This window comes from Canis aureus, chromosome 27 (genome assembly GCF_053574225.1).
Source record: "Canis aureus isolate CA01 chromosome 27, VMU_Caureus_v.1.0, whole genome shotgun sequence".
In the NCBI taxonomy this organism is placed as follows: domain Eukaryota; kingdom Metazoa; phylum Chordata; class Mammalia; order Carnivora; family Canidae; genus Canis; species Canis aureus.
In genome coordinates, this window is record NC_135637.1 from 18,176,702 (window position 1) to 18,197,544 (window position 20,843).

General features: G+C 34.7%; 1 protein-coding gene across 3 annotated transcripts in view; it reads right to left on the reverse strand.

Moving 5' to 3' along the window:
- TAOK3 (TAO kinase 3) overlaps positions 1-20,843 on the reverse strand; it is a 179,221-nt gene that overhangs the window by 89,369 nt on the left and 69,009 nt on the right. For all 3 annotated transcript variants that reach the window (XM_077875837.1, XM_077875838.1, XM_077875839.1), the window contains exon 2: positions 8,482-8,584. The gene's annotated coding sequence lies outside the window, so the exon portion shown is untranslated. The remainder of the gene's footprint in view (positions 1-8,481; positions 8,585-20,843) is intronic.

A 20,843-nucleotide genomic window follows, 5' to 3' on the forward strand; every position in this document is an offset into this window, starting at 1 on the left:
GCATCCCTCAATAAATCTGTTTTTAAAAGTATTTTGGTCTAATTAATATTGAAATAATAAAAGCTAAGATTTATTAAGCACATGTCAGGCAACACTAAATTCCATATATGTATATATTATCTTCTTTAATCCCTACTGCAGCTTCATAATGTAGGACTTCATTACTTTGATTTTATACAACAAACTACAACTGAGAGGCAAAACTACTCCCCCATAATCAGGCAGCTAGTATTTGTCAGAACTGGGGCCCAACCCCAGATCTAACTGTAAAGCCCAGGATCTTAATTAATATACAATACAGACATATAGAATAGGTAATTAAGTAACAAACTGCTCTAATTTGAAGATTATGCTAAATATTCACTTAAAGAAGAAGGTTATTCTGCTGCTACACAAAATATTCTGATTTTATAGTTTATATTAAAAAAAGGTCATATTTTGGGATGCCTGGGTAACTCAGTGGTTGAGTGTCTGCCTTCAGCTCAGGTCATGATTTCAGGGTCCTAGGATTGAGTCTTACATCAGCTTCCCTGCAGGGAGCCTGCTTCTTCCTCTGCCTAGGTCTCTGCCTCTCTCTGTGTCTCTCATGAAAAAAATACATAAAAACATTTTTATAAAATGACATATTTTGACATATATTAGTTGTTAATAGTTACATTTAGTTGGTATAGATCCTTTTTTATTTTTGGAAAAAAAACTGAAATATTAACTTTCCTCTGTTATCATAAATACTTTGCCACCATCAATCAATCACTCCAACACAGAACTTATCACCAGACAGTTTGTGTTTCTTCCTTGACCCACTAGATAAATACGCTAGACATTTAGTTATTGGTCAATAAAATTACATTTTTAAAAATGTGAGCCAACAAGCTTCATTCAAGGAGAGGAGAAAATGAGTGTCGTTAATACAGAAGTATCAGTAGTCAGTGCTAAGAAGCATTTTTCTCTTGTGACATGCATGAAAGCCTTAGGTGACCATGTACATTACTTCATATGGTTAGTCTATTTAAATAATTAGCATATGCAGGTCATCAACCTAATTATCCATCTAGCCAGGCAACTCTTTCCCTGACTCAACAAATATTTATTGAGTCCCTACTATTCTCCAGGCATGTACTGGATGTTGGTCCCATGTACAATGGGATATGGTCCCTGTCCTTAAAGGGTTTAGAGTCTTATGGAGGAATAAACAGTACAATATCATGATACAAATAACAAAATGGTTATAAATGATTATTATGATGAAAGGGCAAAAAATTTAATAGAAGATATAATAGGGTGACCCAGTCTATTTTTTCTTGGATATAAAAAAGCATGCCTTTTTAGGAAAAATCAAAGTAGATCATTCAATATGGACGTATGTAACAGGTGGAAGGAGAAAATATAAAGCTGGTGTTAAGCCAAGGAAAATCACAACAGGCCTTTTAGACCATATTAAGAAATTTGGACTTTATCCTGAGGGTAGTGGGGAACCATTAAATATTTTTTTAAATATTTTATTTATTTATTCATAGAGACAGAGAGAGAGAGAGGCAGAGACACAGGCAGAGGGAGAAGCAGGCATCATACAGAGAGAGAGCCTGATGTGGGACTCGATCCAGGGTCTCCAGGATCACGCCCTGGGCTGCAGGCGGCGCTAAACCGCTGCGCCACCGGGGCTTCCCCATAAAAGATTTTAAATAGGAAAAAAGGATTCCCCTGCAATACTACACCTATAATCCTGGGCACTAATCCTGACAATCCATAAGTGCCGACATAACCAAACGTAAAGTCAATATATCGATACTCTTGAAAAAGTAACAAAAATCTAGTCAGTCAAGTGACGAAAAGTACACAACTAACATTCAAAAAGTGCTATTGCTTTTATTGCTTATGTTTGAGAACAGAAAAGGGAAACTATGCATTAAATCAAAGATATGCCTTTTGGAAACTATGCCAAAAAAAAAAAAAAAAAGCAAATTATGAGCTTGTCTTTAGGAAAAACAAAAAAAATCTGTGACCTTTCCAATCATCAAAATGTATTCCAAACTTTTAAATATTTTGGCTTTAGTGTGAATAAAGCTAAGTACTATGGATAATCATTAGGAGGAAACACACAGATGTCATACTCTAGACTAAAATGATTCTCAAAAGAGACAGATATTTAAATATAAAAAAGAGACCACAAAAACTTCTAAAATAAATTTCAGGTGAATCTTTAATCACTAAGCAAGACACCAGAGGCAAAAGTCATAAACTAAAATCAGTAAGTTTGATTATATACAATTATAACTTCTTTATCTTGAAAAATATAATGAATGGACTTCTGTTTCCAGCCAAGATGGAGTAACAGTGACTGGATTTATTATCTGCCACCAGAAACAACTAACATTACAAGAAAGAAAACAGACCAAAATTCTTTATAAATACAGATGCAAAAACTGATAACAAAATTATAGCAAATAAAACTCAATAATATTTAAAATGGATAATATATCATAAGTAGATGGGATTTATCTCAGGAATGCAATGTTGGTTTAATACTCAAAAATTAAGCAATGTAATTCCCCCAATCAACAATTTGATAAAAAGCCAAATGACCATCTCTAAAGATTTCAAAAAAAATCATTTGACAAAATCCAAAATTCAAACCTGATAAAAAACTCTGAGCCAACTCAGAATAGAAGGTAATATCCCCTACCTGATAAAGGAAATATAGGAAGCATTTATAGCTAATATCAAATGTAATGGTCAAATACCTAATTATTTCCTCCTAAGATCAGGAATGAGGCAATGAAGTCTGCTCTTAGCATTTCTCTTCAACATTGTGCTGGATGGTCTATAAAGTGCAATATGGCAAGAAAAAAATGAAATGAAAGACATCAAGATTGGAAAGGAAGGAGTTATACTTTTACTGACAAAGAACAAACCCACCTAAGTAGAAAATTCAATGCAATCTACCAAAAGCTACTAGAATTAATAACTGAGTTAACCAAAGTGGCAAAATACAAGCTCAAGATCAATATATAAACCTTAATTATACTTTTATGTATGAACAAATGGAAATCAAAACTTTAAAACATCATAATAGCATAAAAATATGAAATACCTAGGGATAAATCTGACAAAGAATGTGCAAGACCTATATATTGAAAATTATAAAATAATGGTGAAAGGACTTAAAGACAGAATGAAGAGAGGTAACTGTGGCTATAGGTCAGAAGAATCAATATTGATTTTTCTTTAGAAAAATAAATTGGGCGATGCCTGGGGGGCTCAGCGGTTGAGCATCTATCTGCCTTTGGCTCAGGATGTGATCCCAGATCTAGGATCAAGTCCCACATCGGGCTCCCTGCAGGGAACCTACTTCTCCCTCTGCCTATGTCTCTGCCTCTCTCACCCTCTGTCTCTCATGAATAAATAAATAAAAATCTTAAAAAAAAAGAAAGAAAAAGAAATTGAGAAGCTGATTCTAAAATGCATATGAAAATGCTAAAGGACCTAAAATAACCAAAACAACTTTGAGAAAAGGAAGACAAAGTTGAGAGGCTGACATAATCTAATTGCAAGATTTATCATAGGGCTACAGTTATCAAGATAGTGTGAAACTAGCATATATAGGCAAACAAATAAATGCAACAAAATAGGAAGTCCAGAGGAGACCCTCACATTTGTGGACAACTGAACTTGGATAAAGGTGCAAAGGTAATTCAGTGAAAAAAGTCTTCAATGAATGGTACTAGAATAACTGTATAAATATATACAAAAAAAAAGGATCTTTTTTGATCCATACCTAAGTACACCATATACAAAAATTAACTTCAAATGGATCATGGAACTAAATATAAAACATACAATTAAAAAAAATCCTTGAAAAAAATCCAAGAAAAAAAAATCTTTCTGAGGTTGGGTTAGACAAAGATTTCTTAGATAAAAGAACAGAAGCATTATCTATAAAGGAAGTAATTGATAAATTAGGCTTATCAAGATGAAAAATATACACTTTTTGAAAGACTGTTCAGAGAATGAAAAGCCAAACCGCAGATTGGAAGAAATGTTTGCAAAATATATCTCATAATCTCACTTTTGTATCCAGAAAACATAAAGAATCCTCAAAATTCAATAAAAGAAAATAACCCAATTTTAAAAATGGAAAAAAAGAGGGGAACCCTGGGTGGCTCAGCAGTTTAGTGCCTGCCTTTGGCCCCAGGGTGTGATCCTGGAGTCCCGGGATCAAGTCCCACATAGGGCTTCCTGCATGAAGCCGGCTTCTCCCTCTGCCTGTATCTCTGCCTCTTTCTCTCTGTGTGTGTCTCTCATGAATAAATAAACAAAATCTTAAAAAAAATAATAAAAATGGAAAAAAGATTAGAACAGACACTTCACCAAGGAAGATATGTGGATGGCAACTAAACAAAAGATGCTTAATATCACTATTCACTAGGGAGAAACAAACTAAAATCTTACTAAAATTCTACACACACCTATTAGAATGGTTAACCTTAAAAAGACTGAGCATACCAGATGTTGGCAAGGATGTGAAGTAACTGTATTTTACATATACTACTGGTGGGAATGTAAAAATGGTAGTTTGGAAACAGTTTGGCAGTTTCTTAAAAAGTTAAACATGTATCTATCATATGATGTAGCCCTTCTAGTCCTAAGTATTTATGGAAGAAAAATGAAAGCATATGTCCATTCAAAGCCCTGTACACAAATGTTTGTGGCAGCTTTATTTTTAATAGCCCAAACTGGAAGCAACCCAAAACCCCATCAACAAAGGAACAGATGCAGGACGCCTGGGTGGCTCAGTGGTTAAGTGTCTGCCTTCAGCTCAGCACGTGATCCTGGAGTCCTGGGATTGAGTCCCACATCAGGCTCCCTGCATGGAGCCTGCTTCTCCCTCTGCCTGTGTCTCTGCCTCTTTCTGTGTGTCTCTCATGAATAAATAAATAAAATCTTTAAAAAAAAAAAACAAAAACAAAGGAAGAGATAAACAATCTGTCATACATGCAGACAATGGAATGCATCTTAGCAATAAAATGAACTATTGACACATGCTACAACATGGATGAATCTTAAAATAATTATGTTGAGTGAAAAGAAGATAGACCCCCACCAAAAAAAGTATGTACTTTATGATTGCATTTCTATAAAATTTTAGAAAATGCAAACTAATCCAAAGTAACAGAAAGCACATCAGTGGTTGCCTAGGAATTGGCTGAGTGAGAAGAGGTGGGATGGAGGGATTAAAAAGGAGCTTTTGGGAGTGTTGGATATATTTACTATCTTCACAGATATATATGATGGCATAACATATTCATTCAATATGTTCAGGTTATTGTATGTTAGTTATAAGCCAAGAAGGTTGTTTTAAAACAATGCAATAAACAAAACTGAAAGGCAAATAAAGTAGGAATGTTGCAAAATATGTGCTGGTTAAAAGTTATTCTTAATATCAGACAGGTGACTATAAAAGACTGATGAAACATACTGAAGATGACACAAAAAAAAATGGAAAGACATTCCATGCTCATGGGTTGAAAGAATCAATATTGTTAAAAGTCCATACTACCCAAAGCAATCTACAGATTTAATGCAATCCCTATCAAAATACCAACATTTTTTACAGAACCAGAACTAAGAATACTAAAATTTCTGGGGAACCAAAAAAACCCTGAGTAGCCAAAGCAATCTTGAGAAAGAACAAATCTGGAGGTATCAAAATCTCAGATTTCCAGATACACGACAAAGCTTTAGTAAGCAAAACAGAATAGTACTGGCATGAAAAGAGACACATAGATCAAAAAACATGATAGAGAACCCAGGAATAAACCCATGCTTATAGGGCCAACTAACCTACAACAAAAGAGGCAAGAATATGCAATGGGGAAAAGACAGTCTCTTTAACAAATGGTGCTGGGAAAACTGGACAGCTACATGCAAAAGAATGAAACTGGATCACTTTCTTATATCATACATAGAAATAAACTCAAAATGGATTAAAGGCCTAAATTTAAGACCCCAAACCATAAAACTCCTAAGAAGGAAACACATGCAATACTTCCTTTGACATTGGCCATAAAAACATTTTTCTAAATATGTCTCCACAGATAAGAAAAACAAAAGCAAAATTAAACTATTGGGACTATACCAAAATAAAAAGCTTTGCATAGAGAAGGAAACCAACAACAAAACAACAAGGCAGCCTATTGGATGGGAGAAGATATTTGGGAATGATACATCTGATAAGGGGATAATATCCAAAATATATAAAGAACTTACAGGATTCAACACCCCTAAAGCCCAATCTGATTAAAAATGAGCAGAGAACCTGAATCAACATTTTTCCAAAGAAGACATGTAGATGGCCAACAGATATATGAAAAGATGCTCAATATCATTCATCATCAGAGAAACACAAATCAAAAACACAAGAAGATATCACCTTACACCTGTCAGAATGGCTAAAATAAGAAACATGAGAAATAATAAGTATTGGTGAGGATGCAGATAGAAAGGAACACTCATGCACTGTTGGTAAGAAAGCAAATTGGTGCAGCCACTGTGGAAAACAGTACAGAGGTTCCTCAAGAAACTAAAAATAGAATTACCATATATGCCAGCAATTCCATTATTCAGTATATTCTCCATTACCCAGGGAAAATGAAAACACTAATTTGAAAAGATATAGGCACTTTTATGTTTATTGTAATGTTATTTACGATAGCCAAGATAGGAAAGCAACTGAAGGGTCCATTCATGGACGAATGAATAGAGGAGATGTGGTATACAAACCCATGCCCATGCACAGACACATGATGGAATGTTAACTCAGCCATAAAAAAGAATGAGATCTTGCCATTCCCAACAACATGGATGGACGGACCTAAGGGGTATAATGCTAAATGAAGTAAGTCAGAGAAAGACAAAAAATACCATATGATTTTGCTCATATGTAGAATTTAGGAAAAATGAACAAATAAAGAAAAAAAGAGACAAAAAAATTCTTAAATACAAAGAACAAACCAGTAGTTGTTGTGATAGGGGAGGTGGGTGGGTGCAGGGGTGAAGTAGATAATGGGAGGGGTTTGAGAGTACAGTTATCTTGAAAAACACTGAGTGATATATAGAATTGTTGAATCATTATATCATACCCATGAAACTAATACTGTATTATACTTCAATAGAAACATGTCAGACAGGTGAACCCCTACATATACATATACCTACACAAAGGTCATATATAAGAAATTTTAAAAAGAAATAGCAGTGGCTATTAATGATATGAAACATACACAGTTTCACTGGCAATCAAAGAAGTAAAAAACTAAAATAATAAGACACCTCATTTCACCTACCAAACTGACTAAGTATAGAGAAAAGATACTGTTTTTGGTGAGGGCATAAGGAAACAGTCATTTTTATATATTATTGGAAGAACAGAATGGATACATTTTTTAAAAGATTTTACTTATTTATTCATGAGCGACGGCGGGGTGGGGGGTGGGAGGAGAAGCAGGCTCCACGCAGGGAGCCTGACGTGGGACTTGATCCAGGGTCTCCAGGATCAGACCCTGGGCCAAAAGCAGTGCTAAACCGCTGAGCCACCCGGGCTGCCCAAATGGATACATTTTTTGACCAGGTAATATTCTTCTAGGAATTTATATAAGGCAATGTCTTTTTTGTTTTGTTTTAGCAAAAAAGTTAGGATATAAGTAAAAAGAGCATAAAGAAGGATGAGACCATGAAGATGGGAAATAATGGCTTCTTTCATCTCCAACTTTGGATTTCTTTACAGGCTTGTTTTATCTGAAATAGGTGTTGTGATTTCAGGTAATTTTATATTTCTTTCTTTTTTGCTTATATATATTTTCTATATTTTCTGCAAAGTCTATTACTTCTATAATCAGAGGAAAAGTGATGTGAAAAATTTTGTTACTTCAAAGTCTAATTATAAAGCACTACAACAAAAAAGCCAATATATATTTCCAGAAAATAATTTGATAATAGGAGGCAAGAAACTTTAGGTAAGGAGCACCTGGGTGGCTCAGTGAGTTAAGCATCTGCCTTTGGCTCAGGTTATGATCCCAGGCCCTTGGAATCAAGCCTGGTGTTGAGCTCCCTGCTCAGGAGGGAGTCTGCTTCTCCCTCTCCCTCTACTCCATCCCTGCCACTCCTGCTTATTCTCTCTCTCTCAAATAAATGAAATCTTTAAAAAACAAAACAAAACAAAACAAAAAACCTGAGGTAAGCTCATTTCTTTTAACCAAGTATTTCTCTAAATTGTAAGCTATGACTGAGAATAATGAAAATCTGTAAGGAAAGAATTTAAAACTAAAATATTTTTATAAAAGAATATTTTATCCTGATTTTATTAATATTTTACTTCCTATTTTTTCTTACAAATACAGTAAAAATTAATTATTGAAAAACTAGAAGATACTATATCTTTCCACTTTATAGGAGAAAGCTATGTCATTAATCTATGGACAATACCTTTTTGTGAATGGCACAAAATACACTGTATTGCTCAGATTCATCTTAGCAGCAAACTCTTTGTCCTCTTTTAAAACTTTAGTCTTTTGTATTTATGGTGTACCTATGGAAAAAGAAGAATAAAACATAATTATAATACCAAAATTAAAGAAGCAATAATTGATCATATGGTAGCTTTACAAATTTACACATGTAATATTACAAACTTAAAACTTTTATCTTCATATGTTTGTGAATGACAAATGCAAAATATAAGATTTTCATATCAACGACTTGGGCTACATTTTCACAGGAAATATCAGGAAACTGAAAGTGTCCTTATATTTCAGAATCTACATTAAGACTTCCTTTGGTTTGTTTGGGTCCAGGGAAACTCAATAGAGTCTACCAGTAGACAGGACTAATCTGATAGCATGTAGTGATGCTGCTGATTGTCAGTAAAGCTTATATTCTGAATTGCTTTTCCAATCAGCATGATGATTTACATCGGTTCATCTATCTCCCTGTTCATAGGCTCCCCTGTAACTAGTCTTCTTCATTTGGGGCATAATGTTTATTCTTTATTATCTATTAAAGAAGTATATGCCCAATATAGAAAATCTGGGAACTAAATATTGTTATGAAGAAAAATCTATAATCCTACCGAGGACAAAATCCATCAACAATTTGGCATACTTTTCTCTATGCTCATATTTATTTCTTCATGTTCATACTTATTTTGTTATATACAGTTGAGATCATTTGTACATATAATTCCACAATCTACCTCTTTTATCTAATTCTAGATTACAAACATTTTTGCCATGTTATCACTATTTACTAAGCTCATTTTTAATGACTGCTCAGTGTGTATCTCCCAACGTATATCTTGGGGGTTCCTTCAACAGCTCCTTCTCCACAATTAGAAACCAAGGCTATATTCAACTCTTTGTTGAACTATTAAACATTACTGTGTTTTGAAGATCTTTGTGTACATTATTTACGTTTTAGGGTTTTCTTTGGAATGGATTTCTAGAACTAGAGTTATTCAGTCAAAGAATATAACAATTTAAAACATATAATATGCATATTGAAATACTTTTTAAGTAATCTGACTGGCTTTGGAGATGAAGGCCTTATAGAGGGGGGGAAAACTAGAAAAAAGATAATGACTTCCACTTTCACATTTTTCCTGTTGAGGAATGAGGAATATCCCAAACTCCTCTCAAGTTTATACTTATAAACTAATCTTTCTCATTATTTTTATTATTCACTCTGATTCTCTGGCTGTGGAATGTTAGATTAAGTGGCAGCTAAAAACTGAATTCTGTACCACATTTTAACTAACCATCAAACCAATTGATAATTGCCATGTCTGCATATCTATCCTGCTAATCTAATCTGACTATAGCTTCAATAAAATATTCCTTAGGTTATTAGAGGAACACTAGTTGGAAGATTTCTAAGAAAGCAACTTAAAATAAGGCATTTACTAACATTCTCATTTCCTAATTTCAAATGCAGGATGAACTATTCACTTCATTTGGACATGCTATGGACACATACGCTCAGTATTTTTCTTTCTCTAAATACTTCCTCATTCTTACATAATTTTCTTAACATGTATTCTCTATCTTCAGTTGCATAGCTCTTTAAATATTCTAAAATAAAGCCTACAACTTCTAGGAATTACACTTTCTTGGTTTTATCTTTCTTTTTCTCTGTTGGAAGACTGCACATGCCATTGATACTGAAAGCTATACTGTGAAGTTTGCCCATTACACCTAAGGGATGTTCTCAGCTTTCTTTCATTCTACAAGCTCCCTTCTTTCTTTATAAAGGTCTCTTGAGTTCCATAAAACTATTCTTTCTTGTTTTTCCAAATTGTTCCTTCTACAATTTCTCTTCTCTCTGATCTCTAAATGAAAGTTCCTCCAAGTATTTGCCAGAAGCTCTGGGACTGTGAGCTGCTATCCTAATTTTTGTCCATTCAACGGTTTCCAGTAATATTATGGCATTACATGGTGCGGACCTCCTTTTCAAGCCCCAGACCTATATTTTCAGATATCTTTTTGGTTTTTCCTCTCATATATACCTTAAGTTAACTTTAACCTTTCCCTTGCCCTTGTCTCTGTTAATTCACAATTCTGTTTTAAGTATTTCTTTGTATCTGTATCTTTGCTTTCCAGTTCTGTTATCTCTTTCCTCTGCTTCTACTTGGTCAAACTCTAGTCTATCTTTTCTGGAATTCATCTTGAAAACACTATTATCATAATCATCTTCCTGAAGCAAAGGTCAGATAATATCACATCTCTGCTCAAAATCCTTCAGTGTCTCCCTATGGTCTATGGTATAAAGCATAACTTTACCTAATTAACATTCAAAACTGGCCTTAAACCACTACTTTAACTAAAACTCTTCAACTCTATAATCAGGAAAAAAAATGAAGCTACATTTTCATAGCTTTGTCTTTGTTTATGCTGTTCCCTCTGACTAGAATATCCAAATCCCAACCACTCTCACAGTCCAGGTGAACATAACCTCTGGTAAGAGACCTGCCATTTTCTCCCTTTAGTTTAAATACATATATATTAATACTTTAACTGGATGACAAGGGCTTCTTTAGAGGAGGATACATTTCTAAACCTATGTTTTGGTTAATCATTGTTTCCCATGACATCTTTTCTAAAAAGCCATTTTTTTGGGAGGGATCTAATTCACATACCATACAACTCACCTATTTATTTAAAGGGTACAGTTCAATGGTTTTTAGCATATTCACTGGTACTTGCAATCATCATCATGGTCAATTCTAGAATATTTTAATCACCACAAAAAAAGATACCCTATACTCTTTAGCTCTTACCCTACCACCCCTTGATTCCTAAGCAATCTCTGGTCTACTTTCTGTCTTTATAGATATCCCTGTTCTGGACATTTCCTTTGAATGGTCTTTTGTGACTGGCTTCTTTCATTTGGCATGCTGTTTTGAAGATTTGTCCATGTGGTAGCATGAATCAGTATTTAATTTCTTTTATTGCTGAATAATATTTCCTTATATAAATATATCACATGTTGTATATCCACTTATAAGCTGATGAACATTTGGGGCTGTTTCGACCTTTCGGCTACTATGAATAATGCTGTTATAATTGCTTGTGCACAATTTTTTTGTGTGGACATATATTTTCATTTCTCTTGATTATATACCTAAGAGTTGAATTGCTGGGCCCTGTGACATCTTTACATAGCAGGTACTCTATAAAAATCTGCTGAAATCTCTTTCCTGTTTCTATTCCAATCTTACTCTCAAAGTGATCTATAAATTCATCCTTTCCTCAAAATATGAACAAGGACATTTTTCCTTTAAGAGGATTGAGTGCATTTTAAGAATTAACTGAAGATGAAATGACATGCATGGAATTATTTTTTCCCTCTTCCTTGACCTCTGCAACCTCAGATACTGCATTTATAGTGAGAACTGAGAACTCTGCCAAGAATGCAGTATTTCTGGTCTTAGGCCCTTGGGCCAACTGAACAACCCAGCCAGCTTAGAGTAGTGGATTTCATCAGAGAAGTGTAACTGGAATAATTTTCTTCACTCTTTATTCTAAGAAATGGAAATCTTTCAACAATGATAATCAAGTACATTATTTTTCACAGATATCCTAATTTAATATAAGGAAGACTACTTGATACAGAGTAAAATATAAATAATTTTCATTATTTCCCTTTTCCCAGAAACTTTCAAGAAAGATGATTCATGGAAGATCTTAGTCGACTTTCAATGTTGTAGTCACAACTACTTCAATAATAAACCTGAAGCCAACTAGTTTGAAAAACCCACAACACTTCAGCATTAGGAAGTAAGAATGAATGTTTCATATTGGAAAGATTTGAGAGATCAGACATTTCAACTCTTTTTTTTTTAAACTGAATCTCAGGAAACTTAAGTGTCAAATCACACCTATGTAGTGGAGTTACCTCAAATTAAAATCTAGGTCTTCTGATCCCCACTCCAGAAAACCTCCTTCTGAATCAAGCTGTCTAAGTCAGACTTCAAAACAGTTAAAAGTTTTTTATTTTGCTATAGATTGGAGAGGGTGGTCAAGAAAAGTTTAATTAAACATAAAATCGGCCTTCTGTGTTATTATTGCTCCAAAATATTTTTCTTTTTTCTTTTTTTTTTTTTGCTCCAAAATATTTCATAACACTTGAGTAAGTAGTGTAGATTCAGTTATGTAGGCTGAAGTATAAAAAAATTCGGGTATCTATTTAAGATAATTTTTTTTTTAATTCCCACACAAAAATAAGCGTTAGGGCCTCAGAAGGGGCTGGTACAAACAAGGGGCTCTGAAACTTAAACCTTACTCTAAATTAGCTTGTAAATTCCTATTATTTTATTCACTATCTTGCTCCCAGAGGGTAGAAGCAGGTAAAATCTTCATTTTACAGCAATGAAAAATGAAGTACAAACAGGTGATAGGACTTTTTCAAAGTCAAAACTAGTCCCGCTATTCTCCCTCCTATAATAAACTACCCACACAGACTTGAAGAGAATTGTTTTTAAAGAAAGAAAACTGTTGCTGCTACTCTCTGCCACTAATATGTAATCGTTATTCTGAAGTAAACCATTTTCATGGTACTTTCACTTTGAAAATAAAACTAGATGCTAGTTGCTTTTTACGCCATTATGATCATGTAGCCCACTGTGATGATATGTCATAGCACTTGATAACTGGAAAGGGACCTTAAAGTCATCTGATTTCTACTCAGCAAATAATGCAGAAGTGGCTGGGGTTTATTGATTATCATAACAATGATAACTGTTAGTCTACTTCTGGGTCAACTGATGTTAAATATTTTGAAGAGGACTCTTATGAGTCACCCTTTAAGACTTTATGTGTGGAGCACCTGCCTGGGTGGCTCAAGGTTAATCATTTGGCTCCTGATTTCTGCTCAGGTCATGATCTCAGTGTCGTGAGACTGAGCCCCATGTCAGGCTTCCCGCTCAGTGTGGAGTCTGCTTGAGATTCTCTCTCTCTCCCTCTCTCTCTGCCTCTACCTCTCCCCCCAACTCATGTGCATACTCTCTCTCAAAATAAATAAAATCTTAAAAAAAACCTTTATGTGTGCTAAAAAGTAAATATATTGTTTTATTAATGAATATCATTTTCCCCCTCCATAAAAAAATACATTTAGATTGAGAGAAAGATGGGAAAGGAGAAGCTCCTTTGGATTTCATAAATTTAACACTGAAATTTTTGTTCTGATATCTTGATATGAAGCTAGCAACTTAAAATCTATGATGAATCAAGTTGGGGAAAAAGTGATAGTTAATGTAAGTCAAAACCAGTACAAAAATGGTGCTGGCATGTCTACATAAATCCTAAACTATTCTAAAAGATTTGACCAGGCTTTGAAGTCTTCACTTTGCACTTAGCCATGTGTATGGTATGAAAACTTTAAATAACTGTAATACATAATGATAATTTACTCTTTCAGTTTCTTAAACTTGATTAATATTCAAATCCCTCATGAAAAATTCTCACAGATCCCAAAATTTTCTTATTTTTAGTTATTCACTTTATTTACTTATTCATTCATTCAGCAAATATTTATTAAGGGCCTAACATATGTCCAGTACTGAACAAGGCTTTAGGTTCTTCCCTCTTCTCATAGAGCTTATATTTTAGTGGAGAGAAACATGTGAATATGGACATGTCAAGTACTAATAAATATTATAAAGAAAAATAAAATAAAACAAAGTTAGTGGTCAGGATAGATCTCTCTGATAAAAACTGACAGAGGCTTAAAGGCTAAAGGAAGTAAAGTAGAAGTTCTAAAGATACCTAGCCAGGAAGAGCAATCCAGGCAGAGAGCCTAGCAAGATTGCCTGATGTATTTCAAGAAAATTCAGGCCGGGATCCCTGGGTGGCGCAGCGGTTTGGCGCCTGCCTTTGGCCTAGGGCGCGATCCTGGAGACCCGGGATCGATTCCCACGTCGGGCTCCCGGTGCATGGAGCCTGCTTCTCTCTGCCTGTGTCTCTGCCTCTCTTTCTCGCTCTGTGACTATCATAAATAAATAAAAATTAAAAAAAAAAAAAAAAAAAAAAAAAAAGAAAATTCAGGCCAGTATGGCTAAAACAGAGTGAGCAATGGGGAGTGTGGCAGGGGAAGAGATAAGGTATTCATAACATGATTAAGACCTTGGATTTTATGGTGAGATGGGAAGCCAATGAAGCATTTTAGGAGAGCGGTGACATATATTTTAAAGGACCACTCAAAAAAAAAAAATAAATGAAGGACCACTCTGACAACTGTGTGCAGTTTATATGGGAACACAGTTAAAAACAAAGAGACCTGGGGTGCCTGGGTGGTGCAGTTGGTTAAGTGCCTGACTCTTGGTTTTGGCTCAAGTTGTAAGCTCAGGGTTGTAAGACTGAGCCTGCCTCAGGCTCAGGCTCAGGCTCACACTGAGCACTGATTCTGCTTAAGATTCTCTGCCTCTCCCCCTGTGTGTTCTGGCATGTTCTTTCACTCTCACTCTCTCTAAAATAAATAGACAAATCTTAAAAACCAAAAACAGGGAGACCTGTAAAGAGCTGTTACAAAAGTCCAGGCAAGAAATGATGGTAGTCAATACCAAGGTGAAGGTAGTGGTGGAGCTAGTGAGAAATGGATTAATTCTGGAATGACTGAGAAGGAACAGACAATGGGCTTTGCTGCTTTTACTGAGTAAGAAAGAGGGGAGTAAAGAAGAGAGGACTCAAAAGTCTGTGGCCTGAACTACTAAAACTACCTATTTATAAAACTATGATAAATTTCTTATTTAAGCTTTTATACAACATATAACAAATTTACAAACCTCCTCAAATCCAAGTTAACAACACTGATTTAATATAATAGATGTATTATTATGTTGATATAGTAACCCCAAAACAAACATGGCCCTATGTTTACTCACCATGTGATGGCTTAATTCTCCCACCACTTTTCTCTAACTGTACTGCTGGAGAAAATTCATTTATACAGCCTGACTTGACATCATCTGGTCTTCACAAGGCAAGAACCCAACATCTGTGCATTAATATCACTTCTATACTTGTCTTATTACTCTGAGACAGAGTAGTACCACTTGGCACTGGGGCTACGGCAAACACAAACTCCTGCCCTGAAATAATAGCAAATCACAGAAGTATGGTAATAAAGTGGTTATCCACATGACTCACTATGCATTTTTTAAGGAGATAATCATCAAAATAGATATGACATGTAAAAAATCTCACAGAGAACTTTTAGAGCTATTTTCATGTATTTAAATTTCCGGGAGTCTGTGGATCTACTTGAAAACACTTTAGACTGTAATCATATATTACCCAAGGTGGTTAGGTACAAAGGTCGACACTTAAGGCCAAAACTTCATACAGTGCAGATTATCTTTGGGAATCCAGTATACAGTTGACTCTTGAACAACACAGGAGTTAGAGGCACTGACACCCAGTGTAGTAAAAAATCTGCATATAGATTTGACTCCCCCAAAACTTCTACTGATAGTCTACTGTTGAGTGGAAGCTTTACTGATAACAAAACAGTCAATTTTGTATGTATATGTACTATATACTGTATTCTTACAATAAAGTTAAAAGAAAATATTAGGAAAATCATAAGGAGAAAAGACATTTATCATATTCTGCTACATTTATTGAAAAAAACATGCATATAAATAGATCCATGCAGTTCAAACCCTATGTTGTTCGAGGGTCAACTATACATGGCTCTGTTTGTGAAATCCTTTAAATTAATTCTCATGCATAGTTAAGTGTTGAAGCCATTGAGCTAGTCTAATGGAGAAAAAGAAAACTATAAAAGTAATTCTTAAAAAACGTTTTCAATTTTTTCTAAATGTTTGATTTTTAATTTAATTCCGGTATAGTTAACATATGGTGTTATATTAATTTCAGTATAAAAATAATTCTTAACCTTTTCCAGGACATTGATCTCTTTGGCAGCCTAGTGAAGTCCACGTCCTTCTTCGATAATGTTTTAACAGAAAAAAATTAACCATTTGGAATTACAAAGGAAAGCAGTTATGCTGAAATAAAGTTACCAAAATATTTTTTATTTTATTTTATTTTTTTTGAAGATTTTATTTATTTATTCATGAGAGATACAGAGAGAGAGAGAAGCAGAGACACAGGCAGAGGCAGAAGCAGGCTCCATGCAGGGAGCCTGACATGGGACTCGATCCTGGGTCTCCAGGATCACGCCCTGGGCCAAAGGCAGGTGCTAAACCACTGAGCCACCCAGGGATCCCCAAAATATTTTTTAAAATTTGTGATATAGTAATATATATGCTGCTTTATTCATTTAGTAATGAGAGCTAGTAGGGAGTCTAATAACTACAATAATTTCAAAGAGCAATGAACATAAATAATATTTTGAGATTTCTATAACTATATTGTAAAATATCTATTGGTGACTGGTGACAAAGTCTCAGATATTGTTATACTTGTGTGGTTTGTTGCCAACGTTAATATATTAGAATTACTAAAAACAAAACAATGTTTTCTAACACCTTTCTTCATCTACAGAAATTTGGGCATTCAAACCATTCTCTCTTCAAGATAACCAGTATAAGTGGATATTAGTGAGGAATTCTAAAGAGTTCCTGCCTGTTTATAGAGTTTAATTCATTCTGTTTCCTGTCAAGCTTCTATAAGTTCTATTAATAGAAATTAATAGAATATTGTGAGGATTAAATAACATGCCACGCATGTTAGTAGATTCAGGAAGATTTGCTAGATGTGAATGTAATTCTTCCTTGATCACATTCATATAGCATACACTGTTATTTTAAAAATTGTAGAGAATAACTTAGCATTTTCCACTGTGGTTCCACTGAATAGCTCTCACTCCTATACCTTTTGGCTTTGGTGGTCTCATTTCTGTAGAATTTCACCTTTTGTTTTGGGAAATAGGTGAAATCCATGTATGATGTTGCTCCATTGCATATACCAAAGATAACAGTTGTTATGATGTCCTTGGTTGCAAGTGATAGACACCAACTCTGGCTAACCAAGGCCAGACTTTTTTTATAGGTGTGAATTTGTGATTTGGAATAAGAAATATATATTTGGTCTTCATCTGGTAGAGAAACTCTAAGAACCTTAGAATTTCCTAAGTGATAAGAGCAATAACGTAGAGAGTCTTGCTATTCATAAGAAGTCCTTTTTCAATTACTCCAGAGTTTCTTTTTTTTTTTTTTTTTTTACTCCAGAGTTTCTGTTAATGAGGTGACTTTTGGAAAGCCCCTATAGATGGAGGGCTGATTACTAGGGGAACCAACCCTGATTAGAGGGTGGAAATGTTCAGCCATACCTCCTGACCTCTGGGAGGAGAGGGAGGCTGGAGATAAAGAATTCAATCACCAATGGCATGTGATTTAATCAATCATGCTTATATAATGAAGCCTCCATAAAAGCCTAAAAGGATGGCGTCTGGAGGGCTTCTAGGTTGGTGAATGCATCTGCATCTAAGGGAGTGACATATTCCATTTCCACAGGGACAGAAGTTCCTGCGCAGGGGACTCTTCCAGACCTCACCCATTGTACCTCTTCATCTGTATCTTTTATAATATTCTTTACAATAAATTGGTAAACGAGTAAATGTTTCTATGAGTTCTGTGAGCTACTCTAGCAAATTAACTGAACCCGAAGACAGTGTTATGAGAACCTCCAATATGTAGCTGGTCAGTCTGAAGCAAAGGTAACAACCTGGACTTGGCAGGCATCTTAAGTGGGGGGTCTGGGGGGTAGTTCTGTGGGACAGAGCCCTTAACCTATGGGGTCTGACATGAGCTCCAGACACATAGTGTCAGAATTGAATTGTTTGTTGGTTTTCGAAAACACACATTAGAATACGCTATCTCACAGAATGAACCAGAAAGCTCAGAAAATGAGCCCTAAAAGGGCGAATGCACATTCAAGATCATTCTACAGTAAATGTCTGAGCTGCCACTGCTACTTGCTTTTGTTCTACTGAACTCTTAACCCCTTCACAACTGCCAAAACCTGTCTCTGTTGTGCCCTGAGCTATCAAGATTCATAGCCCTGGGTGGGAACATCTGATTTACCAAGGTCACATGTCCACATGTCAGCTGCCAGGCAACTGAGATAGAAATATCTACCTGTTCTTCTTCCATATCCATAGCAGAAGGAGTAACATGGCTTCCCTTCTATTCAAAACAGGATAATTAAGCAGTGGGCAACCCATACTATAAGTATCTACTCATTAATGATCAAAAGCCATATCACAACCCAGAAGCTAAGTGATAAACTTGGATTTGTAGCATTCCACTATCTAATTCTGTCTCTTTAATCAATTCCTTCTAACCTAAGTTTTATTTGTTTAAGCTTCTTCTGTATCTATAAAATCTTATTTTCATGAGTTTAGTAAGAGGTAAAGTGACCTTGAAGTAGTGCTCAACTATTCATTCATTCACTTATTCATTCAACATTTACTAGATATCCATTATGCTTAAGACATTGTGCTAAGTGTTAAGAAAAATATGTAACACAGAAACTAATTACTTAGAACCAGCGAATGTTGTAAGTACTATGGAAGTCCAAATTAGGGAAAGAGAACTTCCAACTCTATAAAGAATAGGGGATGGGGATGGGCAGGTGATTGATGGGTTCATGGAAGAGATGACATTTAGATTGCTCTGCAGAGAACAGGTAGAATTTTTAGGAAATGCTCTGAGCATATGATGGGAGGTTGCAGCATTTTAAGAAATGGCAAGTAACTTCGTTCTGCAGATTAGGGACAAGAATCCTTTGGAAAAAGACATAGAAGAGTCTATTGGGTCTAGATTTTCAAGGATCTTGAATATCACGCAAATAATTTTAAGCTTTTTTTGAAAATGATGAAAAAATATTTTAAATTAGAATCAGGCTTCAAGAATAATACTCTAATTCTCTGGCAGTAATATACAGGCTGAATTGGGAAGATTTTGTTTAAAAATACTATAGGAAAAAACTGATAGACTATAGGCCAAAATGTTAATAGTGGTTATCTTTGAGTATTGGGAACATAGGCATTTTGTTTTCTTTTTATCTTTATGTATTTTCTATATTTTCTCCAGTGAAAAAAGTAAGTAAAAAAATATTTTTAAAAGACTGAATTGGAATTAAAGGAGACTAGATCAGGGAGGTCAGGTTAAGGCTACGGAACTAGAAAGAATAATAGTCATATCCTAGAACGTTGGCAATAAAACTGAAATCAGGAGGCAGATACCATGACTCTGGATGCAAGAATAACACAATAACACAGCTTAAAGTCAGCAACTGACGCTGAATAGCCTGGAAAAGACATGGGAGTCAAAGTTAGCTCTGAAGCTGTAAGAACAAGTGACAAAAGAGATCATTGTTCTGTGAACAAAAATAGGGAATTTAGTAGAAGGAACAAGTTCAATGGTAGAAGAATGATGAGTGCTTTCTTGCCAAATTGACTTTTAAGCGCTAGATAGGCATCCAGGGAGAGATATACAGCAAGTAGTAAGAAATGAAGTTGGAATTCAGGGGAAATGGCAGCTAGACATTCAGATGTGGAATTATTTGTATAAGGTAGATAAGAAATTCAAGAAGGAACTATAGTAATTCAGGTAAAGAATAGAGAGAAAAGAGAAGGCTGAGAATAAAATCTTGGGGAAATATCTTGTAGTTGAATTCTTAGTGAATGCTACACAAATGCTAAACTAATATTATATTTCTATAATTAGGCATTCTCTTCATTTTACTCCATTCAATCAAAAGGTTCAAAATTACTTCCCTAAGTCTAACAAATTGAGATGAATAGTCAAAAGAATACTATAAGAAATAAAATTTAGATTTTTATATGAATCTAAATTTTTACTTCATATCAATTATGGAAAAAATGTATTTTTTAAAAAAGAAAATATGTGCAGTATAGCAATAAAGTGAACCAACTGATCTTTTCATTATTAATATATTTTAAAATGTTTTTTACATTCATCTTGTAATCAGAATTTCAGATTTAGAATGTATTGAAGATGGGCTCAAGGAGGCTCTCTTTTAAGTAGTTTAATATTAATGACTTAGTACTATAGTCTAGATTGAATTCATGATCAAAGAATACTTGCCAATCATAATGGGGAACACCATTATGGTGCAGTGGAAGGACTCTGAACTGGAAGACAGAAATCATAGATCCTAGTCCCATATTGGTCCCTAAATGGCTTTGTGGCATTGATCAAGTTATTTAATTTCTCTAAACCTCAGTTTCCTGGTCTTGGGGCTGAGACAATTTCTAAGTTCTATTCCAACCCTAAAATTCTATGATTTTTGGCAAGTTGCTCGATT